The sequence below is a fragment of the Triturus cristatus genome, chromosome 2_1 (assembly GCF_964204655.1).
Source record: "Triturus cristatus chromosome 2_1, aTriCri1.1, whole genome shotgun sequence".
NCBI lineage: Eukaryota > Metazoa > Chordata > Amphibia > Caudata > Salamandridae > Triturus > Triturus cristatus.
The window spans coordinates 877,786,905-877,804,203 of NC_140581.1; the positions used below are offsets into that span (position 1 = coordinate 877,786,905).

At 44.8% G+C, this 17,299-nt stretch overlaps 1 protein-coding gene across 1 annotated transcript in view; it reads left to right on the plus strand.

Moving 5' to 3' along the window:
• Positions 1-17,299, plus strand: part of LOC146866021 (transmembrane channel-like protein 1) — a 367,836-nt gene that overhangs the window by 132,992 nt on the left and 217,545 nt on the right. The gene's annotated exons all lie outside the window — the stretch shown is intronic.

A 17,299-nucleotide genomic window follows, 5' to 3' on the forward strand; every position in this document is an offset into this window, starting at 1 on the left:
AGCTTGGGGAATTGGGCGAGCATCAGTCTTTGTGACTGAGTTGAGCCCCCTGTACGTAGTACACACAGAACCAAAGTTCTGGTGTGGCACCTGGTGGGTGAGCATTTGGTACCAGCACCACAGGGCTGGACCAGGGACTTCTGGAGTGTTCAATCAACCCCAGCGTCTTGGAGACCTCTGCCTTGATGCTGTCCCTCACTTTGTCTGACAGATTTTGTTCTTGACAGGGGGACTGTCACCAGTGTCAATATTGTGGGTCCACAAGTGTGTTAGCCCACGGAGCACAGACAGGTAAATTGTCCCTCCGCTGCTCAGAGGGTCAGATTAGGGGGAGGCTGAGACCCTCTACTGAACCATCTTTGTCCTTGGATGACAGAAGATCAGGGAGAGGTTCACTTTCCCCTTCTATTTCATTATTGGTCACCAGTACCATGGCGATCTCGGACCTCTCATGGTGGGGCTTCAGGCGATTCCGATGGAGGACCCATTGAGGGGCTTCTGGGGGTCTTGAGGTCCAGGATGGTGGCTTACCCCTTCCTTTTAATCACCCCAAAGGGCCCTGTCCAAAGATCTTGGAGAGCCCTGGGCTCAACTGGCTCCAAAACCCACACCTTCTGGCCAGGCTAAAACTCGACCAGAGGGGTCTTCTGGTCCTGCCACTGCTTTATCACCTCCTGGCTATCTTCTAAGTTCTCAGAAGTCTTCTTCCAGAAACTTCTGTATTTGGTTGCGGAGTGCTAGCTCATAGCTAGCCACGTCCTGAGGGGGTTTCTTGGGAGCTTGCTTTCACCCCTGCTTAACCAAACTTAGAAGTCCCCTGACAGGTTGACTAAAGAGAAGTTCAAAATGGTGAAACCCTACTCATTTCTGTGGTACCTCCCTGTAGTCAAAGAGCAGACAGGGCAGGAGGACGTCCCACTTCTGCCTCATGGACTCTGGTAGGCCCATAATCATGCCCTTAAGGGTCTTGTTGAACCTCTCAACAAGCCTATTAGTCTGGGGGTGGAGAACTTGTAGGTTACCTCATATTCCTTTCCCACGAACATCATGTAGGCCGACAAGTTGGTGCCCTTGTCTGACACCACTCCCTTGGGGATACACATTCAGGTAAAAATCTCCAGCAAAGCCCTAGCCACTGCTGGTGCAGTCATGGTCCTCAGAGTCCTCTGGGTATTGTGTTGCATGGTCCACCAAAACAAGGATTAACCTGTTGCTTTTGGAGTCCAAGGACACAACAATGTTGATTCCCACCCTCTCAAAGGGGTATCAACGACTAGTATGGGAGTCAAGGGAGCCTTGAGCTTCTTCCCTGTCTTCCCACTCATTTGGCAGGCAAGGCAAGTCCTACCTAAAGCATCTGAGGCTCTTCTCATCTGGGGCCAGTAAAAGTGAGTGACAAGCCCGTGAAAGGTCTGGGCCTGCCCCAGATGTCCTGCCAAGTATCTCATGACTCATAAACCAGACCCAGTATGAAGGCCCTGTAACATTGGGGGACAACCAGCACATGTGCTGCCCCATGTACAGGTGCCTTATGCTCACGGTAAAGGATGTTGTTCTCCCAGTTGATATGGTGATATCCAGAGGTGTTACCAGATGCCTGAACTTTGGCCTGTCGCCTCAGCCTCTCAAGGGTTGGGCACTCTCTCTGCTTGGCAGAACTCATCCCTGGTGGGCCCACCCTCAACTTACCACCTACCAAGCTCAGGCAGGTCACATAGGAAGGCAATATCCTCCCTGGTCAGCTCCGGGGCCACCTCTTCTGATGCCCCATCTACCACTACTGTGGGAGCTTCCGAGGTGGGCTACCCCCGTCTCCCGCTCTTCCCTTTCTTTGCACCCAGCTGGGCCGTTTTTCCAGCTCTCTTGACTTTCCCCCCAGGCAGCCATGGACTGAGTAATAATACAGATGCACTCAGGCAACCCTCAACAGTTCCAGGTGGGACTTGAGCTCCACTTCATTCCAGACAGTGTGCTCCAAGTAATTTCCTAGAAAACAATTCACAGGCATGGCAGGCCTCACTGCTACCTGGAACCCCCTCTTCACTCAAAAGGAACCAGAGCCACCGGGAAGTGTCTCTCACAGTTGTCTGTTACCACAATCTGGTGAAATGTATTGGTTATCATTTGCTCAGAGAATACCAGATGACACCTTTCAGTAGTCATACTGGCTTATGTGACCCTCGGAGCCTATACCCTCTGCCCATTGATGGTAACCCACTGACTATACTTGGAAGTATTTGCAGGCATGTGGAGCATATGGGCCTGAGGTCCCATCTCTCCTATACCTAGGGACACTAAGGTTACCTCAGCTGCCCTGCTCCACTGACGGGGACCTTCTCCTCTCCTTAGCGACCAATGGCCTACCCCAGAGACCATCCACCACTGGGGGGACTGTGCCCTATTAGAGCACTGGCATCTGCCTTGACATACACATACTCGTAGCACTTGTAGTACTTAGGGACAATTGTACCAGTAATTTTGTCCACAAAAACTTTCTTTTGGTGGCCAGATTGGGAATGGGACCCTTTCCCCTGAGAACTATTTTTGGGGCCTTGCGAGAACTCTTTTCGGTTTTTATCTCCCCCCTCTTTTTCTGGTCGGAACCCTGACCACCCTTTTGTGAGTCCCCACCAATGCCTTTTTGGACACCAGGGAGCTGACACAGATGTCTGCTTCCACAGCAAATGTCCTGGGATCAGTCTACTAGGTCCTAGCACCACTCTGTAAAACAAATATTGAACATGTTCTTACTCATAATTAGGTTTTACAGCCCATCATAATCATTGCCTTTGCTGCACCTCATCCAACCATTCAGTGTCTTACTAGAGTGCCCTAAGAAGTCTTCCCAAGACTGGTTTGGAAGTTTCTGGCTGTCCCTGAACTGCTGGTGGTATTCCTCGTGGGTCAGCCCAAATTTTGTGACAACTATGGCCTTCATGGGGCATACTTGATCTGGTCATCTACCGCTAGTGTGAGTACTGTATCCCTCCCCACTGCAGCCATATTTTTCCACAAGCTACCCTCCCAGTGTTCCTCAGGCACCTTGTGCACCCTCAGAGCAACCTCATACGCAGCAAACAACTTGTCAATATCATCCCCCACCATATAGTTGGGAGTCAGGTCTTTAGGTATGTGGATCTTCTTGTCATTTTCAGACACTGCATGCAAGTTGCCACCATTGCTGGATTTTGAGCATTGTATTGCTTCGAGCTCTAGTTCTTTCAGGCTCCTCTCATGCTCCAGTAACAATTTCTTTTCTTCCAAGGCTCTCTCAGCCTTCTTAGCATTTGCTTTCATTTTGGTAATTGGGAGTCTGAACTCCCTTTCTGCTTTCCTGTCCACCAGCTCTTCTGGGGACAGGTTCCTAGAAGACACACTGTTGTCTGCCCTTATTCTGGGTTCTCTCTCAATGGGTAAAGGGACTCCCTCCTCTAGAAGCTCTTCTTCAGGGCATACGTCCATGTTATCCTCCATTCCCAAATCAAGTTCCCCTTCATCCAGGTCCTCCAAATCAAGATCCTCATACTCAGAAACCTAAGACTGGGATTGCATCCTAGTGTCTTCCTCATAGGCCTAGAGAGCTATTTGAAGGTCCAGCCTTGTGGCCTTCTTTCCACCATGTAGTCCCCTCTCCTTGCAGAGTTTCTGCATCTCTGCCCTTCTGAGGCTATGTGTATTGAGCCTCTCCACTTCCATTATATAAGACACAGATATTGGGATCTTACATTTACAAAAAAAGGAAAACAGCCAATCTAAAACAAGGCAACATTTAAAAAGGATGGAATTGATCTTCAATTATTTATGGGATGGTAGTGTAACACAAAATAACTATATGGCACTGCACAAACAAACACAAGTCCAAAATCCTCACAGCTGATCACCACAGTAAGAAATAGGGTTGTTGGTTATGAGACCTGGTCAAGCAGCAACCACAGTCCTTGTTAGGGTGAGGCACAAGCCAACCCTCTATTAACCTGTGTTCAACCCCCTGGTAGCTTGGCACAGATCAGTCAGGCTTAACTTAGGGGCAATGTGTAAAGTATTTGTCAAAACACTTCAACCAGTAACATAGTTAAAACACACCAAAAAGATCAGAAAAATAGAGTAATTTTTAATAAATAAAACACAACCAACATGACAAAAATCCAATCAGTAGAAACGGAGATATTCAGTTTTCAAGATTTGAGTACAAATAGATCTAAAAAACACAAAGTGACAACTGTGGATATCTGGTCGTGCCGGACCGGGACAAAGTCACAAGTTCAGTCCGACTGAGAAGCTACAGCTACAGCTACAGGGACCCACTTAGGTTTGCAAGGATCTACATCGAAGATGCATTGCACAGCCAAAGCGATGCGTTGGTTCCGAGATGCAGTGAGGCTGTGCTGTGAGGTCTTGCGTTATCATCGAGGATCCCGAAGACAAGAGTTTACGATGCGAAGTCTGGCGTTGAGAATGTGTCGCGTAGTTGGGACTATATGTCGAATCAAGGGAGTTGTAAGTCTGAGATGTGGAATCTGTCATTGTTGTCGAGGCTGCTGTCGACGAGAGATGGGCGGGCCTGCGCCGAGGATGCATCACACAGCGGATGTTTCCAATAGGTTGTGATGTGATGCAGGTATTTGCGACAGGCCCAATCCACACAACAGCGGCAATGCATCCATTCTGCTCAGAGTTGCCTCCATAACTTGACAGAATAAAGGCAGAATGTGAGCTAGAATGACAGTTCCCTCCACTGATCATTTAGAAAATGCTACACCAAATTAAAATACGTTAGCAGAAATGAAGAATATACATTTTTAATTAGAAAAATACTAGAGGGACTAAGGGGGTCATTTAAAGTTCTGCAGAGTGGAAGTTCTGCTACACATTGGTGGAGCCCCCATCCAGCCAAATCATGAAGAGATGGGATACTGATAGGTTTGTGACAAAGGTGTCTCATGTGGCTCTCTCAGCAGACCACCATAGTTATGATTTTTCTTCCCATGATCGCTTTGTGAACTGAAAAGTGAAAGAAAGTGCCAAGTTGGCTGAAACAACATGGTAGACCACTCTGCATTCAACAGTGGTGAAAGTTGATATCAGACATCAGTGGATTTACTATCATCACAGAGATCCCCGACAAATACAGTGGAGTCAGCAAAATTTAAATCCTGTCAGTACAGTAAGTACAATAATCCAAAGATGCCTTAAATTCTGACAACATATATGATACAGAGTAATTTGACTGCATTTTACTTTTATGGTCGTATAGTATGAACACTGTACTGAACTATTTTTAAATTAACTTTCCACATACCATGTGAAGAACAACAAAATGATGAAGGTTGTAAAGCATTTCCAAGCTAACCTCCAGTTAGCCTCAAGGGACAAAGCTCTAGATAGTAAATGGAGAATTATGCATGGACCTACGAATTGCTTTCATTCATAACTGGCTTTTTTTTTTTAAACGAGCATACGTTGTTGCAAAACGATTGACACTTTGTTGCATGATGTTGGGCACTGTCAAAGCAAAAATGTTGACGTATTCTCTGCTACATTGATTAGAATATTCTGAGGTACAATTTAGATCATTGATTTTGAATAGGGGCCAGATGTACGACCTTTTTTGCATTCGCAAACTGGTTTGGGAACCCGTTTGCGCATGCAAAAACAGCATGGGGAATGTACAAACCCTGTTTTGCGAGGTGCAACGTTTTGCGACTCGCAAAATAGGGTTTTGCGACTCGTTATTAGAAAGGGGCGTTCCCTTTCTAATAGTGAGCGCAACCCTACGTAAGAATGTTTTGCATCTGCAATTGCGGGAGCAAAAACACTCACAAATTCAACCCTCTTCAAGTAATGCGCTCGCTTTTGCAAATGCAGGGGAAACTATTTTTTAAGGGTTTGCAGTGGTCCCAGGGACCACTGCCTGGACTTAAAAAACAAAGCGAAAAAGTTTCATTTTTTTTTAATGCATCCCATTTTCCTTTAAGGAAAACGGGCTGCATTAAAAAAAACTGTTTTATTTAACAGCAGTCCCAGACATGGTGGTCTGCTGAGCCCAGCAGGCCATCATACCTCGGAGGGCCTGCCATTCCCAATGGGGTCGCAAATTTCAAGTGGCACATTAATATTTATGAGCCTCACTATTTGAGACCCCTTTGGCAATCACTAACAGTGTGAAATACACTGTTGTACATTGGAAATAGCGCCTCGCAAATTGCGAATCGCAAAAAACTCACAATTTGCGCGGCCACATTTCCACGGTCGTACATCTGGCCCTTCATGTTTTATTTCACGCTGATAGATTGCTGTTTGTACAATTTCCTGTAGACATACATGATGTGGACTTTATTTTTTGTAGGTTTCTACTGGTACTCATATCTTTTTTAGGTTTGGTTACAAACAACTTTACCAGTTTGCCAACACCTGAAGCCAGTCGCTACACAGTGTACACAACATACACTGTCACAGGGATTTCTGATGGTAAAACAGAATTGTGCCTATGGATGCTCGGACATCAGAATGTAGGGACTGAGTTTCTCTATAACATCTGTATCTGTAGGCCGAAATCCTGGCTAGCTTACAGTGCTTCACCTGAACTCCTACCCTTCCCAGAGTAGTGGGTGATTTTTCAACCTAGAACATGACCCTCTAGTTCTCAAGGGAACAGATTATTACCTTTTGTCTCTCACTCATGCATGCCCATAGTAAACATAAGAAAGATGCAAAGAAAGTTTACAATACATTTATTGAAAGTATTAAAATCTGTTATGAAGCAAATGTGCTGTGATCACTAGGCAGATTAAACTAAACAAAGTAATTAGCATTACTATCAGACTATGTATAATAAACTTCCCAACCATGGCAAATTATCTATCTGTCTAGGCCTATCCTTACTGAGTGAGCACAAGGATATATGAGTGATCTCTGGGATTGGCAACAGTCCCCATACCTGGTGTATGAAGTTAGGTGGTCTACATCACAAGTGTAGACTCAGTTTACACAAGGCTGCATGTCAGGCTCTGTGGGCATTTGTTCCAGGACCACTCTGTCTGCTTGAATTCTCCTCTCTGCCCCCAAGAGGATGAGACACAGTTTATATTATAAGAACTACTGGGTTGGAAAGCTGCAGCTGTGTTACTGTGTTATGTCTAAAATATTAGGAGGTGTTGCTACCCAGGCAAATAAAAGAGTACACCATGTTGCTATGTATTCTAGGTAACGAATTATAAAATGTAGACTGAATCCCAAAAAGAATCACTGAATAACAAACAACATGTACAGCGTATTCCTAAAATAATATCACGATAATAAATGTGTTATTTGTGGCTGTGCAAAACAGAGGCAGCCTAAAACATATAATACGGAAAAACTAAGGGAGAGCCAAAGTGGGCTCAGAACAGAAATTACTACATAACTTCCTAGGTCAGAAGAGTAACTTAGCAACGAGAAAAATAATAAAAATTACAAGCCAAGCAAACTCAATGCAATGCTATTAAGCATAATATTCAAATCTAGAGGTATAATAAAAACAAGCATTGGCATAGCCAATAGGTCTCGCTTTTGGGACCTTATAAGTATTTAGTTATGCAGCACAATATCCTTGGTGCAACTACATCAACTGTTGCATGGCTAAACACATAGAAGGTCCCAAAAGCGAGACCTATTGGCTATGCCAATGCTTGTTTTTCAGTGGCAGATAAGACAAAGGCCAATGATAATTGGGTAAGGTGCCAGCATCGACGTCATCGTTCAGCTGAAAGTTCTCAGAAAGGCCAGAAAACATTTGCATTTCGAAGACACGCGCGCACCAGCGCCAGTGCTAGAAAGTATACCAAAATACGGTTAACGTCAAAAGCGCTGGCGTCGGGAGTGAGGGCCTTAGAAAGAATATTTGCCGTATTTAAATTGTTCAGAGGAAGAATTTAAGAGGCCTGTGAATTCCCCAATCCCCACCCCCCGCATTTCATGTTTCAGCGATGCGCACAAGGCAATTACCTTTCGGTGTTTTGTAGTGAACTAATTTAAATAAAGCATTAACATATCCCGTGGACTTCTGTCCCACGTAAAAGGAGTCAGTCCTAATGACCTAATTTGAGCCAACTCGTGCCATACCTTGAGGATGCCCCTGCACATGCCCCCCCAAACGACACCCTCATGGCAGAGTACTGAAAGGCGCTGCAGTACCTACAATTAGTAAATTGTGCGCTATGCAAATTACAATTAAAATCAGCAACTTCAGGGAAAGCTTGACTCAGAGTAATGAAGTCTACAGGCAATCGAAACACTTTAATAAATAACAAAGCATGGTCAAGCTTGGAACGGTAGCCAGGTCAGGTGCAAATACGCTTTATTGCTATAAAAGTCTGTACCACTAGGTAATAAAGTAAAGTTCCATTGTTCACATGAAAATCTATCCAGCTTATATTAAAAGTTCAATTTGTACTGGTAAAAAAAAAAGACAGTTAAATAGAGGCAGTTGAACAGAAAAAAAATTCCTAAGCGGAAGCAGACAAGTCCTAGGGTTGATCTCCAGAGCCCACAAAGTACATACACAATTAAGTATATACTAAAGTATATACAAGAGGTCTCGAATGCTCGGCCTAAAAATATAGTGTTGTTTCTATGTGTGAGTGAAAGTGTGTTTGTGAGTGATTGAGAGAGAATGAGATTGAGTGAAAGTGTGTGTTTTAATATAGTGTGTTTGACAGAATCAACGAGAGTGAAAGAGAATGAGAATCAATAAGTGAGTGTGTGAGCGTGTATGAATAAGTGAAAGCGAGACAAGGGAGTGAGTAAAGCAGCGAGAAAATTAGAAAGAGTGAATTAGAGGAAAATTATGAGAATCAGTGAGTGTGAGCCAGTGGTGCTCAATAAAAATCATTATAGAGCAACCCAGTATGCCTGGGAACCTGGGTATTAATACATCGAGCAACAATGGTGCCTTTGGGAGAAGCTTTTTGTACCTAGGTTTCTATGGCAAAAACCACTGATACACTTTAATACATTAGATTAGGTTCTTAATTACCGTCTGTTTATCTTTTTTTTTTTTTTGAAACACTTTATTTTTCCAATATCGCATGGAAGTGACAGAACATTGCAATGAAGTACAAAAGAGAAAAAAAGAAACAAAACAAATAAATAGGCAATTCTAGCAGTTCCTGACAGTGTTAATACCAAAAGAGAGTCTGTGATGCAAACGGCCAAATCATTATGCAAACCCAACAGTACAGCCATCCCCCAAAAGTTGCCGTGCCTTAGCAGAGAATACGAATAAGCATGCGCATTTTCCCTGCCAGCGAGCACATTATGTAAGGAATAGTGCTCTAACCAATGAGAGCAGTTGTCACTTTCAGCACCCAAACCAACCCCATAGTTCATCCATTCCCGCCCATCCTCCCCTCGTCCCGCCACTGGAGTACTCTACCGTCAGTGCCCCCCCCAAACCGACCCCACCCCACCTCCCAACACCTCCATGTGCAGTTATCCATGATTGAAGGTGTACCACTAAACGTTCTAAAAGTAACCTCTCAACCCACACCCTCAGGCACTATACCATTATCTGGCTGAGAGTTGGGGGCCTGCTTAAGCTTTTCCAAATAGGCTCTCAGGGGACCCCATATATCCTTGGGTCGGGACGTCAGAGGCATTAAACTGGAATATATCTCCGAATTAGTATTGCAGTATACTAAACTCCTTAGCCAACTCTGTAGGCTGGGAACTGCCTTCCTGCCCCAGTGGATGGCGACTTCCCTTTTCGCTAGGAGGAGTCCCAATGCAGTGAATTTCCTAACCTTCAGGGGGATCTGTACTGTGTATCCCAACAGCGCGATTTCGGGGAGTGGCGCCAGTGGTAGTTCTATCATCCTCCCCAAGGTGTCGTGGATCGCCTTCCAATAGGGCTGCAGATGGGGGCAGGCCCATGCCAAGTGGAAAAAATCTGCATGCGGGGTCGCGCATCTCGCACAGCTATGCGGCCCGCTGGTGTCTATCCTGTGTGCCATGGCCGGTGTAAAGTATGCCGGCCGCAGAAACCTGAAATGCAGCAACTTGTGGAGGCTATTAAGTGAAACGTCCTTAGTGACCTCGCAACATTTTTGCCATTGTCATCTGTTATAGTGTGACCCGTGTCCACTTCCCACGCCTCCCTCACCCTGGAGTCGTCAACCGGCAATGCTTTAGCGGCGGCCTTATACATTTTGGAGATGAGGCGCGCACCATCCTGGGACCCCAACACCAAGTCTAGCGGGGGGAAGGATTCGGGCTCAACCGGGTATGTAGGAAGCGCCGCCCGCAGCGCCGACTTCAATCGGCTCAATAGAAACAGAGTCATGAAATCGCACTCCGTGAACCTGGGGTCCTCATCTAGCGAAAATATGTGACCCCCGGGGAAGAAATCGCCCACCTTCACAATATCCAGTGCGGCCAGTGTGCGTTGCACCAGTTTTTCCCCGGTAATGGGGAGCCATCTAGCATTGGGTAAGGGCAACGCAGACGAGTATAGGTGCGCTGCACCCGTACGCTTCCGCAATTTATGCCACGCCCAAGAGGTTGTGGACACAGTCTGTATGTCCTGCCTGTCCTTCGGGAAGCCACTCGGGAGGACCCCGCACAACTGGCCAGGGAGCACCAGATCCGCCTCAGGGCGTAAATATGGGATACGGGCGTCCGGGTGGAACCATGCCGATGCATAGCGACTCTGTGCCACCAAATAGTATAGCTGAAAGTCCGGGACATTGAACCCACCTCTCTCGTACGGCAAAGTAAGCGTTGACCAGCGTATGCGCGGCCTCCTGTCCCCCCATATCAAACGTATCAGGGGTGCGCGTAACCTACGAAAAAAATGGTCCGCGAGGGGGATCGGAATGTTGTTGAACAAATATAAAAATTTCGGTATGACCACCATTTTCAAAATGGCCACCCGGCTCGCAAGTGAAAGGGGCAGACGCAGCCACCTCGTAACCTGTTCCTCCAGGCCTGCAACGGCCCGCCCATAATTCAGTCGAATGATATGTGCGGGGTCTAAATGGATGTGTATACCCAGGTATTTCACCGAATCGACACACCACTCCAGAGGAAATTCGCAGTCCCACCTGGCCGTGCCCGCCGTAAGCGGGAATATGGTCGATTTATGCCAATTGATCCCCAGACCAGAAAAGCCGCCAAAACGAATAATTTTGTGAATGAGGGGCGGCAGGTTGACGCGTGGCTCCCGTACGTATAGAATAGTGTCGTCCGCATAGAGGGAGGCCAGGAGCGGGCCAGAGGCAAACTGAATACCTCTATGTAGATGGCTTTCCTGGAGGTGCCTGACCAACGGGTCCATGGCCAGAATGAACAGAAGTGGGGACAAGGGGCATCCCTGTCTGGTCCCCCTGTATAGATGAAACGGGCGGGACAGAGAGCCATTTATGCGAAGTCTGGCCGATGGTTGGCTGTAGAGCAAGGAGACCGTGGCGATAAAACCAAGAGGCATCCCCATACGTCTCATCACCTCCACGAGAAATGGCCATTCCAAAGAATCAAACGCCTTTTCCGCGTCCAACAAGACAGCAGCCGCTGGGATGTCAGGTTGTATTCTATGTAGGACCGCAAAAAGCGTGCGGAGATTCAAGGATGTCGAACGATGGGGCACAAAGCCAGACTGCATCAGTGAAATAATGTACTCCATCAGCACCGTCTGTTTATCTTTAAGATGCAAAAGTGGTATAATACGTGCTCCAAAAATCGGAGAGAATGATAAGTGACGTCCTCTTGGGGCAAACAACAATTGGATCTGCATGAATCTTTAACACATGAGCAGTAAATGTTCAATTGACTTGGTGTGTATGCATGCGTCCTGGGGCAAGAGCCTACAGATGCCAAGAATCAGTGGAGCCGCCCCGTGTTGTAGATTCATGGAGACCCAGTAGTTGTTTACCCCCAGAAGGCTTCCTTCCTGTGTATGGTTACTGTTGAAGAGGAGGTTGCTCCCCCTTTGTCTGATGAAGGCCCCGTATTTGAGTAGCTGGACAGGTCAATACATCGACGATTGATTCTGATGAATATAAATGTATTGTGTTTCATAAAACTGGATTCAGATCTTGAGTCCTTTGTGTTGAATCACTACACTACTTGTCAACAATGCTATTGGGATGTTCTTCTTAGGACACACCAGTACACCTTTGCACTTTTGTCAAGTATCACTCGCACTGCACTGGATTTTTGGGGGACCTTTTTTTACATATTAGAGTTAGTCATGCAGTAATTAGAACCCTGCTCTAATGGATGGTTTTTTTGTAACGTGAACAGCATGGTCACTTGCGTGTTGGAAAAGCACCCCATAGTGAACAGCCGTGGAAGCGATCTCGTGTGGGAGAGCAGACTACCGTGGAAGAGGAGAGCAGCAGTTTTGCACTCCTCTTCCATGGTAGTGTGCACGCCTGCAGAGGTGCCAAAGTTGCGGATACGTACCAACAGCATACGGCAGTGCACTAATTGGCATTTTTCGGTGTCTGCAGTGCCTAACTGGAGCCAGTGGGGGCCTGAAATAGTCCTAATTGTCTCACTTGTAGGCGTGTGACGGTAAGTAGTTGTGTTGTTACTATCATTGGCAGAATCACAGGGGCAATGTGTGGTGGAAGCAGTAATGGCTTTCTGACGAGAGCCCTGGCACTTGTGTTTTTTACAAATGAAGAACTGGGTGTCGGAGGGCATGATGCGCGTCCTTGCCTCAGTATGTGCTTAAAATACAAGCACTCATTTGTTTGATCCAGAGTACATGTTTCATCTTGTGGCCTAAAGCTTCCAATAATGTATTGAAAGGTTGTGTGCTGAGCATTGTTGTTGTTTACAAGAGCGGGCAGTTGACTCTCCACTGGGGGGGTGATAATTAAAGAGATGAAGTCCAGCTTGCTCACTCTGCCCGGCCAGCCCGGCTGTTCTGGTAATTTTAGCTCTCGCAGGAGCTGAGCGCTGAAATGTTTGCCGGTAAATCATGCAACAAGCATTGCATCAAATATGATTAAAGTCTCTTCAAATTCAAACAAGCATTGAAAGCGTGCGTCATCGCGATCGCTCTGAAGGCGAAAGTGATCGCGATGACGCACGAGTTATCAAAGTGCTGCTGAAGGCTAGCGGTTCGCGCATGCACGGTCGCGTGAACGCAAGCGCGAGGCCAGCCAGTAGCACTTTGAAAACTCACGTACAAAATGTCTGTCCGAGCCAGCGCCTGCGCTGGGCTCAGCGAGACCTAAAAATAAAAAAATGGAACATAAACATTTTTAATATGGGGTCAAATTAGTTTGAGCTGGAGGCACTCAAGATGTCTTCCATGAGGTCAATGTTTAGTGAATCCAGAATGGATTCAGTCTCTGCAAACGATGATTCCTCAATAGCTCCATTCAAAAGCTCCAAAGAGCAGATATGATCCTCGTTATCATCCGATGCTGAGGAATTAGTCTGCATCTGTGTGATTAGAACCGGAGTTCCAAAATCCTGGTGCTGAAGCACCCACCTCCCCAGTAGGGAGCAACTCCTACCATGCATCTTAAAGCAACTGCTAGTTTATGGGACAGTTCAGAAAATGGGTTGTTATTGGACTCATCAACTTGTTCATGTCCATAGGAACAGGCAATTGCAGCACAAGGCAAACATGAAGTACCCATAACAATAAGCAATGAAACACGAGTTGTACGCTAATAAACCAGGTGGGTCGAAATGAGAATGACCAGTCAATATTCAGTTCCTGGAGCAGAGAAATTCCAAAGAATCGTATCATACGCTCATGGCAGAGCTAGACCGGTGGTAGTTGCGTTACCAGTGGGCTTCGACACGGAACATCCATTGCGGCGTAACAAAAAACTAACCAAAATACAGTAAAGAGGAATAACACCAAGTGTATGCCCCCAAAAACTCTAGAAAACAAAGAATGTTTAAAGGCAGGTATTACTTCAAAGATTTTCTGAAAGGTACTGACTAACAAAGTCTCAATTGTTTTAAAAACATGTGCCATACCAGCAGTATTGGTAGCAATAAAGATGCGATGTACAAGCTTGCCGAAATGCTGAGCCAAATTGGTGCTTAAAAGGAACTGTATTTCGCTCGATGTCTTTGCAAGCTGCAGTTCAAAAGTTTCTCAAGCAGATATTAATGGGACATCTTTTTGGAAGAATAAGGCTCTGAGTCAGCTTTGCTTGTTGAAATCTGCCTTCAAAGTTGGAATTGAAGGCCATAATGAACAATCAGAAGCCGAATGAGTTGGAGGGAAAACCACATTATTGTAGAAGGTCACAATCTGGGAAACAGAAAGACATATGGGAATCCAGCTTTCATTCCACAACAGTTTTGGTCGCTTAACATTAAATAACTTCTACTGGAAAGGACAGTAATGAGGGCGAGAATTGAAGGTGCTGGTATTCCTTTTAGAAAACAGGCTAAATTTGCTGCTGAAGTATTACATGCTCCATGTATAGTAACATGTTTACAAACAAGTGAGTGACCGACAGATCAGTTGCATTAATTTCCAGTAATGAATACCTCTCTGTCCACCATTGACATCGGTAATCAAAAAGAAGTGACCACAACTTATGAATAAAGCTCCCTCCCAGGGCTTCATATCTATCTACTGGAAAATGTTTCATACAAGATGTGAACTGGAATGTTGAAATTGTCAAAGATATTACGCCATGTATTGACCACACTGTGGAGGGTGTTTCAGCTACTTTGAATGGCAATTTTTCTAACTTCTCAATGTGTAACATTGTGTAAGTGACATCCTTTTTGGCCATGAGTCGCTGTTTACGTGTCCGGTTGAAAGGCAAGAATAGTTGCATAGAATTTAAGAAATGCCATGGCATGTGGCCACTTTTTAGGACCTGTAGTTTCCAACTAAACTGCATGATAGATCTAAGCTGACTTTGCCCATGGTATAATAAAGACATGCTATTTTGCATAATATCGATACCAGATGTCACAATGTTTTTCAAACTGTAAATGCGAGAAGACAACCTATTAATTCTATTATCAACAACAGCAAGTACTTTATCCAATGTATCTTGATCAATTTGCCTTAAACATGTAGTTGCTTCCACTTGTAACACTTTGCAAATTTCATTGGAAGTTGCATAAATACATCTTTTAGAGTGCAGAGGCTTAGGACCCAACAAGAAATTCAATAGGTCCATGTCTTCTGACAGGAGAGAAAGATGCAGTTTTACTGCAGACAGTATGGAGTGTTCCAACCATTGTTGGTACAATTTCCCTACCAAATAGGTGGTGGCTATCCCTGAGTGGTGAGACTGGGAATAATGAGGGTTGGGTTTGATTGACCTTAAACCCCGGTGTGAAATTCAAAAAATGAGCATAGCAACCATTTGTGTCCACTGGCCACAACAACCACCCATTTGAATTTCAAAGTGTGGAGTTAAATGTACAATTCTGCACCATACTATTGAGCTGTTCTTCACCACAATTTGTTAAATGATGCCAATTATCGAATTGGGCAATGGAAGGAATGCTGGGGGAATTCCCGTCTTTAATTTTAACAAATCCTAGACAAGTAGTCTGTTGAACTGTGCCATTTAGAAAAATTATTTGTGTTGGGATAAAGCAGGCTTTAAATAGGGTGTCCTTTTCCTTGAACCTGCCAATGTTTGGTACACCAAATTGATTTTATTTCTATGGCATCCTTCCAATACGAATAGCCTTTCAAGGCTAATTGTTTGGCAAACAAATCTGTACATATTAGCTTGGTTTGTATCAGCATATATTCCTTTGCTGATATAGGGACAAGTTAGAAATTAAAAGATTTCAGATCTAATGAATCATGTCTAGAAAAATATGTGAATTTATCCCTATATGTTTTTGAGCTCCTGTGTGGGGGAGTCGGAGAATGTTCCCATTATGTGTAATTAGAAAGTGTGCTTTGAACACAAGCTTGATGTAAATAATGATTTCCATAATGATGATAACAGGACATTTACACCATAATTAGCAGAATTTAGATGCAGGTCTTCACTTTCAAAAACAGTATAATATTCCAACTTGTCAGAATTTAACCAAGTTACAATAACATCACCTATAGACACCTTGAAGACATAAGGAATCTACAGAAATTCTGAAGGCTGAAATGTTCACAAGGGCCATGTCTCTTTTCAGTGTATGCGAAGATGAGTGAGGTGTTAACACCTTGTCTGTCTTTGAGAGAGCGTTCTGGCAGATAATGGCCATTTATAACCAAGAAGAAAACAGTCACAAATCCAATCCAAAGAAAAAGGAAAACCAAGGAAAGTGTTATCCAAACATATATACAAGGAGGAGCCCGATATGCGCATTTCAGCCATGAAAGTAAAACACAAGACTAGTGTAGGCAGAGTGTCTAGAACGGTTGAACTCTCAAAAGAGTCAGATGAAAAATCATCTGTTCCCACATAATAACCAGAAGTGGTTTGTTGAAAAACAGGAGCCAGGGGTGTAGTAAAAGAACTGGTAGCTTCCACAAAAGGTGGATCAGTAGAAACAACATAATTTGCAGGAGACGCAGCAGTAAATACAGTATGCACTTCCATCGTATAACTGTCATTTTTAGTGGCATTAGGAATTAACTGAAGTTTATTCTCCACCCCCTCCCCAGCTGGTGAGAAACAGCTTTGATGTTCCTCACAAAACGTAGAGGAATTTCCTGTATGGGAGCGAGAGGAGTTCGGGAACTACCAAGGACTCCCTGTGGTCTACTGTGTAGAATCGGCCACATGATGTAAATTGATGTGATCGATGGAGACAAAACGATTGTCTCTTGAACTAGCAAACTGTGGCAATATTACACTTCTTGTCCCTTGAATGCCATGGATGGCCACTGGTGAACAGTATGATCGGCTGCATACCTTTTTTCACCCTAACCTTTCCTTGAACAAGATCACCAAATTGTGGAATCCAGTCGGAAGGCGCTGGCTGTTCTTTGATTCTGGCAGAGGTAGATGTCTTCACTTGTTCATTTGATTGGCAGTCACAGAAGCGTTGCAAATGCTGCAAAACAATAGAACGATGATTTGCATAAAAGGGCATGCCTACCACCATGATGTCCAAACCGTCAAGGTCTGAAACATATATTCTGATGCCAAAAAGGACCTTGCATGGGGTCTGGCTACACAGAGACACAGAGATTGTTTAGGGAGATTAATAAGGAATCCCAATAAGGACTGTAGTTTCCTAAGAGTGTGTGGCAGTTGTAGCAGAGGACACTTTCTAGGAATTGTAGTGCAAGTCTTTTTCCCTCATGGGTAAGTTTGTATCCTGGAACTAGAACACTTAGAAATGCTATATTAGAGTCCTTAAA